The following is a 17,358-nucleotide window of genomic DNA, read 5'->3' on the forward strand; positions in this document are numbered from 1 at the left end:
ACAGAGAGGAAGGGAGAAGGATAGAAAGTTAGAAACATCGATGAGAGAGAAACATCGATCAGCTGCCTCCTGCACACCCCCTACTGGGGATGTGCCTGCAACCAAGGTACATGCCCTTGACCGGAATCAAACCTGGGACCCTTCAGTCCACAAGGCAATGCTCTATCCACTGAGCCAAACCAGTTAGGGCCATTTTTAACTTTTTGAGGAAACTCCATACTGTCTTCCACAGTGGCTACACCAGTCTGCATTCCGACCAGCAGTGCATGGGGGTTCCTTTTTCTCCACATTCTCACCAACACTTGTCGTTTGTTGATTTGTTGATGATAGCCATTCTGACAGGTATGAGATGGTATCTCATTGTTGATTTGATTTGTATCTCTCGGATAATTAGTGACTTTGAGCATGTTTTCATATGTCTTTCGGCCTTCTGTATGTCCTCTTTCGAAAAGTTGATTATTTAGGTCCTTTGCCCATTTTTTGATTAGATCATTTATCTTCCTTTTGTTAGTTGTGAGTCCTAGGTAAACTTTGGAGATTAAAGACTTATATGAAATATCATTGGCAAATATGTTCTCCGATGCAGTGGGCTTTCTTGTTGTTTTACTGATGGTTTCTTTTGCTGTACAGAAGCTTTTTATTTTGATGTAGTCCATTTGTTTATTTTCTCCTTAGTCTCCATTGCCCTAAGAGCTGTGTCAGTAAAGATATTGGTACGACATACTAGCATGTCTGCTATTTTGCTGCCTATGAAGTCTTGTAGGATTCTTATGGTTTCCCATCTTACATTTAAGTCCTTTAGCCATTTTGAGTTTATTTTTGTGTATGGTGTAAGTTGGTGATCTAGTTTCATTTTTTTGCATGTATCTGACCAAATTTCCCAACACCATTTATTGAAGAGACTATCTTGACTCCATTGTATGCTCTTGCCTCCTTTGTCAAATATTAATTAGGTATAATGTCTGGGGTCAATTTCTGGGTTCTCTGTTCTGTTCCATTGGTCTATATGTCTGTTCTTGTGCCATTACCAGGCAGTTTTGAGAACCGTGGCTTGGTAATATAGCTTAATATCTGGTATTGTGATCCCTCCAACTTTGTTCTTCTTTCTCAGGATTGCTGAGGCTATTTGGGGTCTTTTTTTATTCCAGATGAATTTTTGGAGAGTTTGTTCTAGATCGTTGAAGTATGCCATTGGTATTTTAATGGGGATTGCATTGAATCTGCAAATTGCTTTGGGTAGTATAGACATTTTTATGATGTTGATTCTACCAATCCATGAACATGTTATGTTCTTTCATTTGTTTATGTCTTCCTCTATCTATTTTTTTAATGTCCTGTAGTTTTCCAAGTACAGGTCTTTTACCTCCTTAGTTAAGTTTATTCCAATGTATCTTATTTTTTTTGGTGCAGTGGTAAATGGGATTGTTTTTTTTCCATTTCTCTTTCTGTGAGTTCATTATTGGTGGATAAAAAGGCCATAGATTTCTGGGTGTTAGTTTTGTATCCTGCTACATTGCCAAATTCGTTTATTAGGTCTAGTAGTTTTTTTATGGAGTCTTTGTGGTTTTCTATGTATAGTCATGTTATCTGCGAATAAGGACAGTTTTACTTCTTCTTTTCCAATTTGGATGACTTTCATTTCTTCTTTATGTCTGTTCACTATGGCTAACACTTCCAGTACTATATCGAACAGGAATGGTGAAAGTGGGCATCCCTGTCTTGTTCCCATTCTCAGGGGAAATGAGTTTAGTTTTTGCCCATTGAGTATGATGTTGGCTGTAGGTTTGTCATATAAGGCTTTTATTATGTTGAGATATGATCCCTCTATTACCACTTTGCTGAGAGTTTTTATCAAGAAAGGATGTTGGATTTTGTCAAATGCTTTTTCTGCATCGATTGATATGATTATGTGATTTTTGTCTCACAATTTGTTTATGTGAAGTATCACATTTATTGATTTGTGGATATTGTACCATCCTTGCATCCCTGGGATAAATCCCACTTGGTCATGGTGTATGATCTTTTTAATGTAATGCTGATTCTTATTTGGAGAATTTTGTTGAGGATTTTAGCATCTATGTTCATCAAGGATATTGGCCTGTAGTTCTCTTTTTGTTTTGTGATGTCTTTATCTGGTTTCTACTCTCTTAGCAACTTTTTTATATAATACAGTATTACTAACTATTGGCACCATGTTATACATGACATCCCCAGGACTTTTTCATCTTATAACTGAACATGTATGTCACCCTTAATGGTGGCTTCATAGAAAGAGCTTGGAATGTTGCTTCCTCTTGAATTTTTTGGAATAGTCTGGGGAGGATAGGTTTTAGTTCTTCTTTGAATGCTTAGTAGAACTTCCCTGTAAAGCTGTTCGGACCAGGGCTTTTGTTTCCTGGAAGATTTTTGATCACTGCTTCAATTTCTTTGGTAGTTATCGGCCTATTCAGGTTTTTTTATTCTTCTTGGTTAAGTTTTAGGATTTTGTATTTTTCTAAGAATATGCTCTTTTCATCTAGGTTGTCCAATTTGTTGGAATAGAGTTGTTCATAGTATTTTTTTTTATAATCCTTTGTATTTCTGTAGGATCAGTTGTTACTTCACCTCTTTCATTTCTGATTTTGTTTATTTGGGTCCTCTCTCTTTGCTTCTTGGTGAACCTGGCGAGAGGTTCATCAATCTTGTTTATCCTTTCAAAGAACCAGCTCTTGGTTTTGTTGATCTTTTGTATTGTTTTTTTGATCTCTATGTTGTTTATTTCTGCTCTGATCTTTATTATTTCCTTCCTTCTGCTTATGCTGGACTTTCTTGTTGCTCTCCTTCTAAATCTTTGAGTTGTAGAGTAAGATCATTTATTACCATTATTTCTTGTTTTTTGAGGTAGGCCTGTAGAGCTATGAACTTCCCTCTCAAGACTGCTTTCACTGTGTCCTATAGATTTTGGATTGTTGTGTTTTCATTGTCATTTGTTTCCAGGATGCTTTTTATTTCTTCTTTTATCTCTTTGGTAACCCAATCATTGTTTAATAGCATGCTATTTAGCCTCCAGGTGTTTGATTTTTTTCATTGTTTTTATTGTAGTTGATTTCTAATTGTATGCCGTTATGATCTGAGAAGATGCTTGATATGATTTCTATCTTCTTGAATTTGAAGAGACTTTGCCTGTGTTCCAATATGTGGTCTATCTTTGAAAATTACCCATGTTCACTTGAGAAGAATGTATATTCTGTGACTTTGGGGTGAAATGTTCTGACAATGTCAATTAATTCCATCTGATCCAGTGAGTCATTTATGATTGATGTTTCTTTGCTGATTTTTTGTTTAGAGGATTTTTCCAGTCGGTATTAAAGTCCCATACTATTATTGTATTGCTTTCAATCTCTCCCTTGATATCCTCCAGAAATTTTTTTTAATGTATTTTGGGTGCTCCTGTATTGGGTGCATATGTGTTTTCCAGCATTATATCCTCTTGTTGAATTGCTCCCTTTAATATTATGAAGTGGCCTTCCTTATCTCTTGCTATGGCCTTCACTTTGAGGTCTAATTTGTCAGATATAAGTATTGCTACCCCAGCTTTTTTTTTCATTTCCATTCATCTGAAAAGCCTTTTTCTATCCCTTCACGATCAGTCTGTCTGAGTCCTTTGTTCTGAGGTGGGTCTCCTGAAGACAGCAGATATATGGTTCATGTTTTCTTATCCACTCAGCTACCCTATGTCTTTTATTGGGGCATTTAATCCATTTACATTTAAGGTTATTATTGATAGGTACTTGTTTGTTACCATTTTTATTCTTCATGCCTGTGTTCCTTCTTCCCTTCCTATTTCTTCTTTTTACAGCAGTCCCTTTAGCATTTCTTGCATTGCTGATTTGGTGATAATAAACTCCTTTTTTGTCTGTGAAGCTCCTGATTTCACCCTTAACTTTAATTGATAGCCTTGCTGGGTACAATATTCTTGGTTTCAAACCCTTGCTTTGCATGACTTTGTATATTTCATTCCATTCCCTTCTGGCCTGATGTGTTTTTATTGAGAAATCAGTCAATAGTCTGATGGGAGATCCCTTGTAGTTAACTTTCTGTCTCTCTCTGGCAGCCTTTAAGATTCTTACTTTGTCATTGGTGTTTGCCAATTTAATTATAATGTGTCTTGGTATCAGTCTTTTTGGGTTCATCTTGTTTGAAACTCTGTGAGCTTCTTGGACTTGTGTGAGTTTTTTCTTCTTCTCAATATCAGGGAAGTTTTCTGTCATTATTTCTTCAAACAGGTGTTCTATTCCTTGCTCATTTTCCTCTCCTTCTGGGACTCCTATTATGTAGATGTTGTTTCATTTGGCTCTCCTCCTGTTTCTTAAGTTTTTTTTCCAGTTGATGCTCTGCTTGGGTATTTTTTCCTACTTTGTCTTCTAGCTAACTGATGTGGTCCTCCTCTTCTTGTAGTCTACTGTTGATGCTTTCTATTGTGTTGTTTATCGCAGTGATGTCATTTTTCATTTCTCCTTGGTTCATTTCCTCTTGGTTCTGACACATATTGTTGAATTTGTCTTCCATTCTTTTCAGCATCCTTATGACCGTCTATCTGAATTCTCTCTCTGACATATTGCTTGCCTCCATTTTGTTTACTTCCTTTTCCAGTGATTCTTCCTTTTCTTTCATATGGGGGCTGTTTCTTATCTCCCCATGTTTGCTCTTCTCAGGGTTTCTGGTTATGTATCTCTCTCTCTCCTGCATTGACTCTCTCTAGGCGATCTCTGACTTTTTTGTCCACTGACTGACTCACCAGCTGTGTTTAATTCGTCAATTCTGGGTGGATATTGTTCGATTCTGCTGTTCCTTCTATCTGCTCTGTGAGAAGGCACAGGGCCCGTCCATGTATTTGGCGCTGCTTTTTCTCCCCCGAACAATCTTTTTAGGTGTCTGCGGCTGGGGAGGCTAGAGTCTCAGTGTTCGTGGGTTTGCAGCTAAGGCAGCTGGTCCCTGGGCGATGTGATTGTAGGGTCCCAGGAGGTTTCTGAGGTCTCTCCGGTTGAAGATAAGTCTGGGCTTCTGATCACAGCCACACTCCCCTTCAAGATGGCACGGTCTCTGTGGTAGAGCTGGCTGCTCCGGGAGAGATTTCAGCAGTAGTAGAGGCTGCTCTGCCTGGGGAGCCTGGTCTGCCAGTCCCCAACAGTTCTGTGGAATATAGCTGTCCCTCACTCACAAATACAGACATTCCCAGCATGTCCGCACACTCTCATTTCACTCACTCACACACTATCTTGCAGCCTGCCATCCCATCAGTCGCCATCTTGAATCCCCTGGTCTCTTGTCCCCAGAGAACTTCTTGACTCATCTTATGCCATTCCTCGCATTATTCACTCTAACATATCTGCTTCATTGTTTTCCTTAGACAATACCCTGAATATTTCCTTCTTAACACCTGAGTAGTTGTTATTCCTTTTTAAAATTTTTATTAAATGTATTGGGGTGACATTGGTTAATAAAATTATATAAGTTTAAGGTGTACAATTCTATAATGCATCATCTGTATATTGTACTTTGCATTCACATTTTTTCACTATGCATACCAAAATTTGAAATATATATATATATATATATATATATATATATATATATATTTGTTTGCTTGTTTAGTGTCTATCTCACTTCACTAGAATATAAGCTCCATGAGAGAGAGTAAGGACTTTTTTTTCTATACCATTATAGGACCTGTCACATACAAAACCTCAAGGAATATTCTTGAATGAATGAATAAATGAATACAATTATTGCTACATTTATACATATAATTTACAACTTTTATAATTTACAACTTACTTCATTGCTCCAATTCAATTCTAAAAGTTGAGTATTATCATTTTGATAATGAATGGCCATAGCTCAACTTAGTGAACAAAAATTAGTTTTAAATTATAGTGCTGACTTCTGGTCAAGATAGCAGTGTAGGTAAACACACTACTCACCTCCTCCTACAACCACATCAAAATTGCAACTAAACTACAGAACAACCATCATTCATAACTGTCTGAAATCAAGCTGAATGAAAGTCCTGCAAGTAGAAAATTAAAGAAGAAGCCTCGTGGAGACTGGTAGGAGGGATGGAGACTTGGAACCCACTGGTTCCACAACCTCATATGGTGGACAAAAATCAGGATGGATATCTCCACTGCAGAGGTCTACCCCTAAGGAGCAAAGGGTCCAAGCCCTGTACCAGGTCTCCCAGCCGAGGGTCCCAATGCCAGGAAGAGAATTCCCCATAACTTATTATTGTAAAAACTATTAGGCATTGAGACTGAGAAAATAATAGGCTGCTGGAGTCCCAGGTAGTGCCTCTTAAAGGGCCAGCACACGGACTAACTAGGATAAACTCTCTCTGAGCTCCACCATGGAGACAGCAGCTTGAAAGGCTCCAGAGACATAAGGGGAGAAACTGAATTGTCCAGCATCAGAGTGAGTGGTGGAGGGGCAGCTTTCTCTCAGACTGAAGTGCTTGCAGAGGTCATTGTTCCTTTGCTGAGCCCTCCCCCACCAATGAGCCAGCAGGCAAGTGCCATATCTGAGACTTCATCAACCTGGCTCTCACTGTTTGCCACAAATTGGTTGTTATAGAATAGTCATGGGGATGCATAGGAAATATAGTCAATAATCCTATATAATAAAGAGGTAATATGCAAATTAATCCTCACACCCTCACAAGATGGCTGCCTACAACCAGGTCAGCAGGGGGGTTAGTGAGGGATGACCAAACGACTGAACAAGCAGGCTGTGTGGGGTGACCAGGCCGGTGGGGGGTCCATGAGGGCTGACCAGGCTGGCAGGAGGGGGCAGTTGGGGATGACCAGGCCAGCAGGGGGGCAGTAAGGGGTGACCAGGCCAGCAAGGAGGGGGCAGTTGGGGGCAACCTGGCCAGCAGCAGGGGCAGTTAGGGGCAACCAGGATGGCAGGGGGGGCAGTTAGGGGTGATCAGGCCAGCACATAGAGGCAGTGAGGGGCGATCAGGCTGGTGGGGGCGGGGGGCAGTTAGGGGCAACCAGGCAGGCAGGCAGGCAAGTGAGCGATTAGGAGCCAGTGGTCCAGGATTGTGAGAGGGATGTCCAACTGCTGGTTTAGGCCCGGTCCCCTGGATTGGGCCTAAAACTGGCAGCCGGACATCCCCCAAGGGATCCTGGATTGGAGAGGGTGCAGGCTGGACTGAGGGGACCCTCCTTCCCATCCACAAATTTCATGCACCAGGCCTCCTGGGAGACTTATCAGGACAATCACTTAATAAGTTACTAGTATGTAATGTCTAATCCCTGGGGTATACACCTGAAACTAATTTATGTCAACTGTAACTAGAAATTAAAAATGATAAAATAAAAAAATAAATTTTAAAAAAATGAATTACAATGATAATGGACCACTAATAGGAGGAAATTTTTTATTGCTCTTTATATATTGCAATTCAGAGGAACCCTTGTTCCCATGATATCTTGGTCTTTTGGAGAGTAAAAGAATCTGAAAAATACTGTTTTTTGAAATCTTGCCAGTCATTGTTTCTTTTTTTCCAGGAATTAATGACAAACAACAGGACTGACAAAGGCAGCTCCGACTTTACTGATTTGGAACCTCTGTTATCATAGTCATACTCCAAAGCTGTGTTAAATGTCTGGTCAAGTAAATTTATTATTTTTCTACCCATAGTGGATATAGCCTGTGAATCCTCCAACCCAATGATAAAAAGAAAAATTATTTGTAGTTGTTTCTTTTTAGGTAAAATTTCTTTCTATGTTTATAGAGATTCAAACTCTATACAAATTCTACAATTTTTATACCTCAGCCCAATAATAAATTTTGTACTGCAAATGAGATGGCTCCTCTGACCCTTTAGGGTATCCATTCTCAGGCAAGAGCCTGTTCTCAGTGTCAACCTGCCAGACCTGGTCTCCCAGGGTGAGCGAGGTTCCAGCACCATGCTCATGTCTTCTCCATTCAAAATGCATTTCTCATGTTTTAGCTAGAACTAATATGCTAACTAATTCAGGCCAAGGTATAATGATGAATAACTTTACATGGAAATTTTGAAATGAGAAATCTTTTTCAGCATTACTCCAATCATACCACATAGGGAGTTCTTTATTATACTAAATATTATAAATGCCTTCTCAGGAAGCAAACAGAATGGGACTGAGTCTAGCATGACAAAAGTGGTTAAGCAAATTATAGCAATGTACTGAATGGAATATTAAGTGTTCATTAAAAATGATATCCATAGAGATTATATAACAAGTATGCAAAAAATATGATTTTAAGTGAAAGTTATAGATATAAAATTGCATTTACCTTATGATTATGTCTGCTAAAAGTATGTGTGGATTTGGCTAAGGACTGGGAAAACATAAAAAATAAATGTAATTTGTCACATGTTCAGATATCTTTCTTTTAAATTTTTCATTAATTTTATAGCTATTTTAAATTTAAAATGGTATAATTTTATGTAATGTTTTTAGTAGTGTTATAGTAATACATTCTGTCTTCTAGGTTTTCTTTTTTAACTACTCTTTATAGTCTTCAAAATTAATAGTCTTATATGATGATATTTTGGCTATTCCAATATAATGTATTTTAAGATCTATCACAAAAAGTCTAACAAATAGCTTACCTACTAAACCTGGAATAGTTTTAATTAATTAAAGGCAAATAATAATTTTTACATTAGTGTTATAATATATAAAGCTTATTTGGAGAATTTTAATAATCTTCTTGTAATATTTATTTCATTATGGATTTACTGAAAGCAATTCTTATCTCAAACAATCTTTAACATTATTTATTTATTTTGATTGTAACATTCACTGCTGGAGAAAACTATATCTTTATCAAATATTTAAAATCATCTGTAATTTCTCCATCCCCGGGATTTATTTGAAATGGCAGGTTTAATTTAACTTCTGTCAAACTGTACCTTGAAGAGATATACATCACAAAAATCCTATGAAATCTTGAATCTGTGGCAGTTAAATATATGCCTTTGTTTGACATTTTATTTTGGCTGCAAGTGATTTTAAATACCCAATAAAAATACTGATTCTAATGTCAGATTTAGACAATTTTGCCACAGAGAAAACACTTCTAATATATCATGGTTTTAGGGCAGTTTAAACACCCTTCCCCAGTATTCCCCCCCCCCCCGATCAAATAACAAAATATTGATTCTACCAAACTAGGCTCCAAAAGATAATTAGATGAGTTGAGAATAAATTCTGCTTTTGTGAAGAAGTGACCAAAGGACACTAGTGCTGCTCACTCCCTGATCTACGACTGTTGGGACAGGGGAGACCTCCTGGGTGTTGTGGAGGAAACTGAAGAGTGACTGTGTATCTCAGCAGTGGTGGTCCATTTTCCACTAGAACTTTAAGTAGGAAGAGACTCTTCTGACAAAAGAGCATTTAAAATGACCCTCCCGTTACCCAGCATGAGCTCAGCAAAAGAGCATAGAATTCTCAGGGTGAAGAGTCATGAAGTCGATTCATCATGTAGCCACAACCAGCATTTTATAGATTATAAACAAGAAAAGCAAACAACTCAGTGCTAATAAACTAAAAGCCACTTACTATTTCTTGTATTTATTCACTGAAAAAAAATTTATTGAGCACCTCCTATAGGTCAGGCACTCTTCCAACACTTAAGCTATAACTGCAAAAAAAGGCAAAGTCCCTGCCATTAGGGAGTCTACATTGTACTGGAGAAAGTCAATGATGAACCATCTGAATCAATGGGTATAATAAGATTGACATGTGCTCCAAGGAAAACAGAGGTGGGTCAGAGGATGGGAAGCATTTAAAAGGTTGCAGGTCTCCTATGTTTGATGGAGGTTCAGGGAAGGACTCTTGGATTAGGTGACATTGTATGGAAAAGCTGAATGAAGTGAGAGAGTTGAACTATGAGGTTTTGGATGAAAGGGCTTCAGACAGAAGCAGCATCATTTGCCAAAGCCCTAGGGGCCTTAGCATGATTGAGGAGGCCACAAGGAGGCAAGGTTGGCTGAAGGAGAGTGAGGTCAAGATCGATAAGAGACACAGATAGAAAAACAGGTAAAGGCCATTTCACAGATGACATTAGTTGCCACGGTAAGTACTGGAGCTTTCATTCTGAGTGAATTTGTAAGTCGTTATTGGGACAGGGGTAAAGCATGATCACAGAGCAAGAGGGGAAGCTGGGGGACACATTAGAAACCTATTGGAATAGGTCACGTGAAACATGATAGCTGCTTGGACTAAAAAATATTTCATTGGTAACTCATTAGGATATATTTTGAAAATAGAGCTGACAGGACTGTCTGATATTTTGAAATATGTGGTTTAAGGGAAGGGTAAATAACTTTTTGAGAGTCAATCTCCGGGTCAAGATGAGATAACTCAAGTAAGTGACTATAGACAGAGGAAAGACCTAAAGACGACACCTGAGATACTTCAATATTTGAGGTCACAAAGCCAACTAGGATCTAGAAAAAAAAACAACAAAAAACAACAGAGACTCAGCAATTTAATGAGAAGAAAAAGGAGATGATATTCTCGTGACCAACAGACACAGTTTCAAAGAGAAAGGAGCAACCAATGATGTCAAATGCTGCTGCTCCATCAGTCAGAAGGGCTGGGAACTGACCACTGGGCTTAGCAACAGGGAGCATGTGGATAAAAAACGGGTGTAGAATGACGCAGAAAGATTGGAGTGGGTTCTGTAGAGGATGAGAAGACAGAAAGTATCCACAACTATTTCAAAGAGGTTTGCTAATGCAGGCAGCAAAGAAATCAGACAAGAACCAGCGGGAGGTGAAGGTCAGGAGAAGGTTTTTGGACAGGAAATATTTCCAACAGCTTTTATATATTCAAAGATGTAAAAGACCCATCCTTATATTATCTCGTGGCAAGTATCAGAGTTTGCAGCTTCATTATACAGTCAATATGCAGTTTCATTATAAAGTCAAAGAAAAAAAGTCAAATAGGTTTTTTTCTCAATTTCTCAGCAATATTTAAAGCATAGTTCTTAAGGAATCTTTAAGATTAATTACTTTTTAAAAATGCAAGTCTTTTGAAGAAAATGTATTTTTTAAATTCTTGATACAAGATCAGCTAAACATAAAATTTAACATTTGACTTCCCAGAAAAAAATAAAATCATTTATGAAATGGAAAGTAGAGAAAGAAAACACACCTAGTGTGCTTCTCATTTTCAGGAGAAAGTTCGCTCCCTGCCATTTCATTGAGAATAATTTAATAACATAACGAATGTTGTTAAATGTTTGTATCCTTAATAACAATTTATTCTACGAGGCTTTATTTTTACAAGAGAAATAACAGAGCAAGTCTTTTATTTGTTTTTATTACTCAAAACAAGCTTTCTTTTTTGTTTGTATTTAGCTTTCTGACTGTGTTTGTGCCTTCAACACTTTCACAACAATTTTCTGCTCCTCAGTAAGGAGAGTACGCTTGATTCTGTCACGGACACATTTAACACACATGGATCCACCCTGATGACATGTTTTCTTGTTTTAAACAAACTCATTAGAACTTTAGGTCTCACAGTACAGGCTCCACTAAGTCAGCCTGGGCTCACGCCACATGCAGATTTGGTGCTTTCTCAATCTTCTTGGTGTAAAGGTAAACAATTCTATTACCAGGGGTTCAGGACAGCCTAGTTTTGTTAAAAGCTCTATTGTAGGACAGCCTCTGATGGTATGTTAAATGCTAGACCATTCTGAATGCTCCCACACTGGCTCAAAAGACTGAGTCTGAGAGATCCCAGCTCCTGTGACTTATATGTGATATATACCAATATATACCAGTATATATATATTAAAGCAGGAAGACCTGTTGAGACTTTCTTTTCTTTCTAATATAGTTTTTTTAAATAAATCTTTATTGTTCAGATTATTACAGTTGTTCCTCTTTTTTCCCCCCATAGCTCCCCTCCACCTGGTTCACACCCCACCCCATGCCCTTACCCCCCTGCCCCACTGTCCTGATCCATAGGTGTATGATTTAGGTCCAGTCTCTTCCCACACCCCCCATACCCTTTTCCCCCCGAGGATTGTCAGTCCACTCCCTTTCTATGCCCCTGATTCTATTATATTCACCAGTTTATTCTGTTCATCAGATTTTTTATTCACTTGATTTTTAGATTCACTTGTTGATAGATATGTATTTGTTGTTCATAATTTTTATCTTTACCTTTTTCTTCTTCTTCCTCTTCTTAAAGAATACCTTTCAGCATTTCATATAATACTGGTTTGGCGGTGATGAGCTCCTTTAGCTTTTTCTTATCTGTGAAGCTCTTTATCTGACCTTCAATTCTGAATGATAGCTTTGCTGGGTAGAGTAATCTTGGTTGTAGGTTCTTGCTATTCATCACTTTGAATATTTCTTGCCACGCCTATCTGGCCTGCATAGATTCTGTTGAGAAATCAGCTGACAATCATATGGGTGCTCCCTTGTAGGTAACTAACTGTTTTTCTCTTGCTGCTTTTAAGATTCTCTCTTTGCCTTTTGCTCTTGGCATTTTAATTATGATGTGTCTTGGTGTGGTCCTCTTTGGATTCCTTTTGTTTGGAGTTCTGTGCACTTCCTGGACTTGTAAGTCTATTTCTTTCACCAGGTGGGGGAAGTTTTCAGTCATTATTTCTTCAAATAGGTTTTCAGTATCTTGCTCTCTCTCTTCTTCTGGCACCCCCATATTTCAGATGTTGGTACACTTGAAGTTGTCCCAGAGGCTCCTTACACTATCTTCATATTTTTGGATTCTTTTTTCTTTTTGCTTTTCCAGGTTGGGTGTTTTTTGCTTCTTTGTATTTCAAATCTTTTACTTGATTCTTGCAATCCTCTAGTCTGCTGTTGGATCTCTGTATATTATTCTTTATTTCAGTCAGTGTATACTTAATTTCTAGTTGGTCCTTTTTCATATCCTCAAGGGTCTCACTAAATTTATCAGCGGTTTCTAGAAGATTCTTGAAAAACTTTATAACCGTGGTTTTGAACTCTATATCCAGTAGTTTGCTTTCCCCCATTTCTGTCATTTGTGATCTGTTTCTTTGTCTCCACATTTTGGCTGCTTCGCTGTGTTGATAGAGTGGCTTTGTGTGTTAGGTGTCCTATAGGGCCCAGTGGCTCAGCCTCCCCAATTACCTGAGGTGGAGACTCTTGGTGCACCCCTTTGTGGGCTGTGTGCACAGTCTTGTTGTAGTTAAGCCTTGATTGCTGTTGGTATCACTGGGAGGAATTGACCTCCAAGGCCAATTGGCTGTGAGGATCAGCTGTGTCTATGCTGGGAGAACTTCTGTGCTGGAGACACCCTTATGGGGCAAGACATGCTTCAGTGGAGCTTTGGTGCTCACTGAGTCTGCCCCCTGAGTGTGTCCCTTATGGATCTGAGGAGTTGTAATCTGGATGGTCCCACTCTGACCACTGGGTACACTGGCTCTTGGATCTCCAAGGAGGTACAAATTTAGCTCTGCCTAAGGCCACCCAGCAGGAGCTGCAGAGAGATCTGCAGATTCCTCTTCTTTGTTTGGGGTTTGGAGGTGCCCAGTTGAGGCCCAGCTGTGAAGCAATGCAAGCTGCTGTGGGGCCTTGGGCCTTCTTTTGGAAGTTCTGGGGCTCTCTGACCCAGCTGCAGTTTGTTAGGTAATTTTACATAGCAAAGGGCCAGGCCATTCATATGCAAAAGCCTCTGCGCACAGCTTGGGTGGGACAGAGTCTCAGGGAATCAACAGGGTGGAGCAAGCAGCTATGGCTGATCCTCAGCCCTGCCCTAAGAGGCCCCTGGGTCTCAGTGTCCCTTGGTAATTGCTGCAAGCACCTCTGAGAGAAAGCCACCCTCGAGTTCTGCCCGATACCAGACAGTCCAGTTTCTCCCCATATGAGTGTGGGTCCCCAGAGTCTCTCCCAGAACTGGAGTTCAGAGCAGTCAGGAGCTTGTGTCTCCCTCCCGATTGAAAAAGACAACCACGTACTCAGTTGCCAGCCCTTTCCGTGCACTCTCGCCTCTGTACCTCTGCACTTCACTTCTGCACCTCCTCTGAGTCTCAGTGTGCTTTTCTCTTTCCTTCTAGTTGTAGAATTTCCACTCAGCCAGCCTTCCTGTGGTTCTGGATGATGTCTGTTTTGTCTTTTAGTTGTAGTTTTGAAATGGTTGTGCAAGGCAGCAATTTTAGGTGTTTACCTATGCCACCATCTTGGTTTTCTCCTCTAATATAGTTTTATTGATTTCAGAGAGGAAGGGAGAGGGAGAGAGAGATTGAAACATCAATGATAAAAGAGAATCATTGATTGGCTGCCTTCTGCATGCCCTCTACTGGGGATCAAGCCCACAACCTGGGCATGTGCCCTTGACTGGAATCGAACCTGGCACCCTTCAGTTTTCAGGCCAACACTCTATCCATTGAGCCAAACCTGATAGGGCCATATGTGGTATTTTTTTCTTTTCATATGTGGTATTTTTAATAACAATCTCCTAAAAACGAAAAAGCTTAGGGCACATGTTATAATTCTTTGAGTGCATTTCTATAGTAAATTATTGTCATATAAAGTATCAAACTTTCTAGTGATCTTATGTCATAAAATAAATGGTTACTTTATCTCTTGAACCAGTGCCTCTCAGAATTTTTCAGAACTATGCATGTCCCTCCAAGGGGCAGTCACTTGGTATATCCATATACCCTCAACCCATCTATGGCAACACCAGGTGAGAAGAACCTTAGATTCTGACTCTCAAATATGAATTGTCTTCATCTCTTTTGAGAGAAAATAACAGTAAGATCCAGACCAGGCTCTCTGACAATTACTGAAGATACAGAATAACGGGATCTCATTTGCTTTAAGTACCTGAAATGCCACAAAGTTGAACTGTGACTGTGAAATTCCAGAAACCTGTCTGAAATTTTTCTTTAAAAGAAGGGGAACTCCAAAAGCAACTGTAGCTGGCCAGGAATGAAGTATGTATATTATTTAAAAGGTGCTCAAAAAATTTCATGATGTTGTATTCAATCAAAAAGTTCAGAAATGACTAGATATAGTCTTAAAACTGCTTTGCTTGCGAATGTATAAAGGCTAGTGTTATCCATCTACCACCTTGGTTGAAAATAATCTCAGTGTAGGAAATCTAAACATTTTTGAGGAGTATCATGTTCCAGTACATCCACTTTTGGAGAGGGGCTGATGGGTTAATGGCTTATCATTTCCAATGTGAAGAGGTACAAGCATTATACTCCAATTGTTTAATTTATGTATTGCTATATTCTACCATATTTCCAATGCTTAGAACAGTGCCTGGCTCATAGTAAGTGCTCAATAAATTTCACCTATAAAATTATTCATTCAATGAATATTTTATTGAGCACTTATTACATGGCAGGAATTGTTCTAAAACAGCAGTTCAGGAATAGAACACTTTAAATGAGTTATATATTATGGAAATCTAATACTGATAAATTCTACTGAAATAATTCTTGCCATAATCAGTGAAATAACATCTAGGAACACATTCTACAGGATCACTTGCTTTTGCAAGGTCCATGTCCTTGACCAGAATTGAACCCATGATCCTTTGGTCCAAGGGCAGATGTTCTATCCACTGAGCAAACCGTCCAGGACTTAACAGTTTTTTCTCAAAAAAAAAAAAAAAAAAAAAGTCAAACTTAGCTCTGGCCTTGTGGCTCAGTGGTTTGAGCATTGGCACCAAAGGGTCACAGGTTTGATTCCCAATCAAGGGCATGTACTTACCCTGGTTGCAGGTTTGATCCCTGGCTCCCATCTGGTGCTTGTGGGAGGCAACCAGTTGATGTGACTCTCTCACATCAATGTCTCTCTCTCTCTCCTCTCTCTCTCTCTCTCTTTCTCTCTCCCCTCCTCCTTCCCTTCCATTCTCTCTAAAAATCAATGGAAAAAATATCCAAGGGTGAGGATTAACAAAAAATAAATAAATAAAATTTGAAAAGTCAAACATAGAAACAAAGAGTAAAAAGGTGATTGCCAGGGGCTGAGAAATAGAAGTTGGTAAAAGGGTACAAACTTTCAGCTATAAGATGAATAATGTCTGAGAATCTAATGTAAAATATGATGACCAGCCGAAACCGGTTTGGCTCAGTGGATAGAGCGTCGGCCTGTGGACTGAAGGGTCCCAGGTTCGGTTCCGGTCAAGGGCATGTACCTTGGTTGCGGGCACATCCCCAGTAGGGGGTGTGCAGGAGGCAGCTGATCGATGTTTCTCTCTCATCGATGTTTCTAACTCTCTATCTCTCTCCCTTCCTCTATGTAAAAAATCAATAAAATATATTTTTTAAAAAAATATGATGACCATAGTTGGTAACACTGTATTGTGTAATTAAAATTTGCTAAGAGAGTAGAACTTAAATGTTCTTACCCCCCCCCCAAAAAAAAAGACAAATAAGTGATATGATGGATGTATTAATTAACTCAATTTGAGGAGAATCCTTTCACAATGTATATGTATATCAAATCACCACAATGTACACTTTAAAATATATTTTTATTAATTTCAGAGAGAGGAAGGGAGAGGAAGAAAGAGACAGAAATATCAATGATGAGAGAGAACCATTGATCGCTGCCTCCTGCACACCCCACACTGGGGATTAAGCGTGCAGCCTGGGCATGTGCCCTGACCGGGAATCGAACTGGTGACCTCTTGGTTCATGGGTTGACACTCAACCACTGAGCCACACTTGCCGGGCAATGTACACTTTAAATATCTTACAATTTTATATGTCAATTATACATCAATAAAGCTGGTATTTTTTAAAGGCAGCCTGATTCTTGGACTCATCGCCATTGGTAGTTAGCAACTTCTTCAGTGGCCATCTGCTTACCCATCCACACCAATGGTTGCTGCTTATGATGTAACCTATTTTGTTGTAAATATCAAATGTCCTCTCAAAACAAAATATAAAACTATAGCATTTCTCCAAAATGAACAACTATTAAATGAGTTTATTTTTCTATGCTGAGTGAGTATTTTATTTTTTAGACTCTTCTCTAAAATAGTGCAAGTATAAAATAGCCCCCTACACTCACCTACTTCTTCAGAAGGCTTATAAGCAAATCTTTTGCTTAAATTTTTAGGATCACATGATTTTCTTCCAAATAAAGCCAAAAGTGAGCACTCACTAGGGCACAAGGGCTTTCCAATGTAATGATTATGCAAAAATGAATCTAAAAGAGAAACATCTGCAGCCATGCACTATGGGCTGATGAAGACTGCAAAGTTCAGGATTCCGAAAGAGGATTCTTCTGTCAGAGTAACCTGCTTGTGCTGGGAAAGATGGAGGAAGAAGGAGAGGCTGGGAAATACTGATGCTGGGAAATAATTC

The 17,358-nt window shown here is 39.0% G+C and overlaps 1 pseudogene; it reads right to left on the reverse strand.

Moving 5' to 3' along the window:
- Positions 1-11,394: 11,394 nt before the first annotated feature.
- LOC114234215 (60S ribosomal protein L34-like) lies at positions 11,395-11,734 on the reverse strand (annotated as a pseudogene).
- Between the last annotated feature and the right edge of the window lie 5,624 nt (positions 11,735-17,358).

The sequence above is a fragment of the Eptesicus fuscus genome, chromosome 2 (assembly GCF_027574615.1).
Source record: "Eptesicus fuscus isolate TK198812 chromosome 2, DD_ASM_mEF_20220401, whole genome shotgun sequence".
NCBI lineage: Eukaryota > Metazoa > Chordata > Mammalia > Chiroptera > Vespertilionidae > Eptesicus > Eptesicus fuscus.